Source organism: Arachis hypogaea, chromosome 14 (genome assembly GCF_003086295.3).
Source record: "Arachis hypogaea cultivar Tifrunner chromosome 14, arahy.Tifrunner.gnm2.J5K5, whole genome shotgun sequence".
NCBI lineage: Eukaryota > Viridiplantae > Streptophyta > Magnoliopsida > Fabales > Fabaceae > Arachis > Arachis hypogaea.
In genome coordinates, this window is record NC_092049.1 from 112,646,674 (window position 1) to 112,650,520 (window position 3,847).

At 34.2% G+C, this 3,847-nt stretch overlaps 1 non-coding gene across 1 annotated transcript; it reads right to left on the reverse strand.

The window, feature by feature from the left end:
• Window positions 1–3,151: 3,151 nt before the first annotated feature.
• LOC112746286 (small nucleolar RNA R71) lies at window positions 3,152–3,255 on the reverse strand. The gene has a single exon (XR_003174178.1). It is a non-coding gene; the product is annotated as a small nucleolar RNA R71 (small nucleolar RNA).
• Between the last annotated feature and the right edge of the window lie 592 nt (window positions 3,256–3,847).

Here is a 3,847-nt window from a genome sequence, read left to right on the forward strand (position 1 = left end):
CTAATACAGGGGACCGAGTCCGAGTTATTAGTGTCTTCGTGGTATAAGTTAGAACCCATGGATGGCCATTCTTGAGATCCAGAAAGTCTAAACCTTGTCTGTGATATTCCGAGTAGGATCTGGGAAGGGATGGCTGTGACGATCTTCAAACTCGCGAGTGCTGGGCGTAGTGACAGACGCAAAAGGAGGGTGAATCCTATTCCAGTATGATCGAGAACCTCAGATGATTAGCTTTGCCGTGATAGAGCATTTGGACCTTTTTCACAAGAGGATGGGATGTAGCCATTGACAATGGTGATGCCCTTATAGAAAGCTTGCCATGGAAAGGAGTAAGACTGATTGGATGAAGACAGCGGGAAAGTAGAGAGTCAGAGGAACGAAAGCATCTCGATACACTTATCTAAAATTCTCACCAAAGATATACATAAGTATTTCTATCTTTATTTTCTGTTTATTTATTATTATTATTTAAAAACTCCATAACCATTTGATATCCGCTTGACTGAGATTTTCAAGGTGACCATATCTTGCTTCAAGCCGACAATCTCCGTGGGATCGACCCTTACTCACGTAAGGTTTTATTACTTGGACGACCCAGTGCACTTGCTGGTTAGTTGTGCGAAGTTGTGAAGTTATGATTGGACCATGGTATTGTGCACCAGTTATTGGCGCCATTACCAGGGAGAGAACGAACAACAAATTTTACAACCTCAGGGATCACAATTTCGCATACCAAGTTTTTGGCGCCGTTGTCGGGGATTGTTCGAGTTTGGACAACTGACGGTTCATCGTGTTGCTCAGATTGGGTAATTTTCTTCTTATTTTATTTTCAAAAAGTTTTCAAAAAAAAAATTTTCAAAAATCTTTCAAAATTTTCCCTTTGTTTTCGAAAATTATTTCAGAATTTTTTAGAATGAATTCTAGTGTTTCATGAAGCATGTTGAAGCCTGGCTGGCTGTAAAGCCATGTCTAAATTCTTTTGGACTGAGGCTTCCAAACCATCATCACAAGAGCAAGCTAGCTGTTCCTAATCCACCTGCTGTTGTATGACTGATTTGTATCTTCTAAAGCTTGGCTGGCTATTAAGCCATGCCTAACCCTCAGATTGGAGCTTTAGACTAAGAGTACAAGATTCCTGGAATTCATATTAAAGATTTTGGAATCCTTATTTTTCTTTTTCACATTAATTTTCGAAAAATCCGAAAAAATTCATAAAATCATAAAATAAAAAAAATTAATTTTGTGTTTCTTGTTTGAGTCTTGAGTCAGATTTTAAGTTTGGTGTCAATTGCATATTCATCTTGCATTTTTCGAAAAAAAAATTTCATGCATTCGTAGTGTTCTTCATGATCTTCAAGTTGTTCTTGGCCAGTCTTCTTGTTTGATCTTCATATTTTCTTGTTTTGTGTCTTTTCTTGTTTTTTCATATGCATTCTTGCATTCATAGTGTCTATACATGAAAAAATTTCTAAGTTTGGTGTCTTGCATGTTTTCTTTTCTTGAAAATTTTTCAAAAATAAGTTCTTGATGTTCATCATGATCTTCAAAGTGTTCTTGGTGTTCATCTTGACATCCATAGCATTCTTGCATGCATTCATTGTTTTGATCCAAAATTTTCATGCATTGCATCATTTTCATGTTTTTCTCTCTCATCATTAAAAATTCAAAAATAAAAAAATATCTTTCCCTTTTTCTCTCATAAATTTCGAAAATTTGGATTGACTTTTTCAAAAAATTTTTAAATCTAGTTGTTTTTATGAGTCAAATCAAATTTTCAATTTAAAAATCTTATCTTTTTCAAAATCTTTTTCAAAAATCAAATCTTTTTTATTTTCGAAAATTTTAAAAAAATATTTTTCAAAAATCTTTTTCTTATCTTTATCTCCTAATTTTCGAAAATATTATCATCAATTAATGTTTTGATTCAAAAAAAAAATTCAAGTTTGTTACTTACTTGTTAAGAAAGATTCAAACTTTAAGTTCTAGAATCATATCTTTTGATCTCTTGTGAATCAAGTCATTAATTGTGATTTTAAAAATCAAATCTTTTTCAAAACTAATTTCAAAATCATATCTTTTCAATCATATCTTTTCAAAAATATCTTTTTATCTTATCTTTTTTTAAAAAAATTGATTTTAAAATATCTTTTCTAACTTCTTATCTTCTTATCTTTTCAAAATTGATTTTCAAATTTGTTTCAACTAACTAATTGACTTTTTGTTTGTTTCTTATCTTTTTCAAAACTACCTAACTAACTCTCTCTCTCTAATTTTCAAAAATATCTCCCTCTTTTTCAAAAATTCTTTTTAATTAACTAATTGTTTCAATTTTAAATTTTAACTTGATTTTATTCCTAATTTTCGAAAATCACTAACCCCATTTCAAAATTTTTTTTTCGAAAATTCTCCCTCTCTCTCATCTCCTTCTATTTATTTATTCATCTACTAACACTTCATCTCACACAAATTCGAACCCCCTCTTCCATCTGTGTTTGAATTTTCTCTACTTCCCTTCTTTACATTACATTCTTTTCTTCTTCTACTCACACAGGAGAACCTCTATACCTGGGCAAAAAGGATCCCTATTATTATTATTTTTCTGTTCCCTCTTTTTCATATGAGCAGGAGCAAGGACAAGAACATTCTTGTTGAAGCAGACCCTGAACCTGAAAGGACTCTAAAGAGGAAACTAAGAGAAGCTAAAATACAACAATCCAGAGATAACCTTACAGAAATTTTCAAACAAGAAGAGGATATGGCGGCCGAAAATAATAATAATGTAAGGAGGATGCTTGGTGACTTTACTGCACCTAATTCCAATTTACATGGAAGAATCATCTCCATCCCTACCATTGGAGCAAACAATTTTGAGCTTAAACCTCAATTAGTTTCTCTTATGCAACAAAACTGCAAGTTTCATGGACTTCCATCTGAAGATCCCTTTCAGTTCTTAACTGAATTCTTGCAGATCTGTGATACTGTTAAGACTAATGGAGTAGATTATGAAGTCTACAGGCTCATGCTTTTCCCTTTTGCTGTAAGAGAAAGAGCTAGAATATGGTTGGACTCTCAACCTAAAGATAGCCTGAACTCTAGGGATAAGCTGGTCACGGCTTTCTTGGCCAAGTTCTTTCCTCCTCAAAAGCTTAGCAAGCTTAGAGTGGATGTTCAAACCTTCAAACAGAAAGAAGGTGAGTCCCTCTATGAAGCTTGGGAGAGATACAAGCAACTGGCCAAAAAGTGTCCTTCTGACATTCTTTCAGAATGGACCATCCTGGATATATTCTATGATGGTCTGTCTGAATTAGCTAAGATATCATTGGATACTTCTGCAGGTGGATCTATTCACCTAAAGAAAATGCCTGCAGAAGCTCAGGAACTCATTGACATGGTTGCTAACAACCAGTTCATGCACACTTCTGAGAGGAATCCAATAAGTAATGGGACGCCTCAGAAGAAAAGAGTTCTTGAAATTAATACTCTGAATGCCATATTGGCTCAGAACAAAATATTGACTCAGCAAGTCAATATGATTTCTCAGAGTCTGAATGGAATGCAAGCTGCATCCAACAGTACTCAAAAGGCATCTTCTGAAGAAGAAGCTTATGATCCTGAAAACCCTGCAATAGCAGAGGTGAATTACATGGGTAAACCATACGGAAACACCTATAATCCCTCATGGAGAAATCACCCAAATCTCTCATGGAAGGATCAACAAAAGCCTTAACAAGGCTTTAATAATGGTGGAAAAAACAGGTTTAGCAATAGCAAGCCTTTTCCATCATCCACTCAGCAACAGACAGAGAACTCCGAACAAAATACCTCTAATTTAGCAAACTTAGTCTCT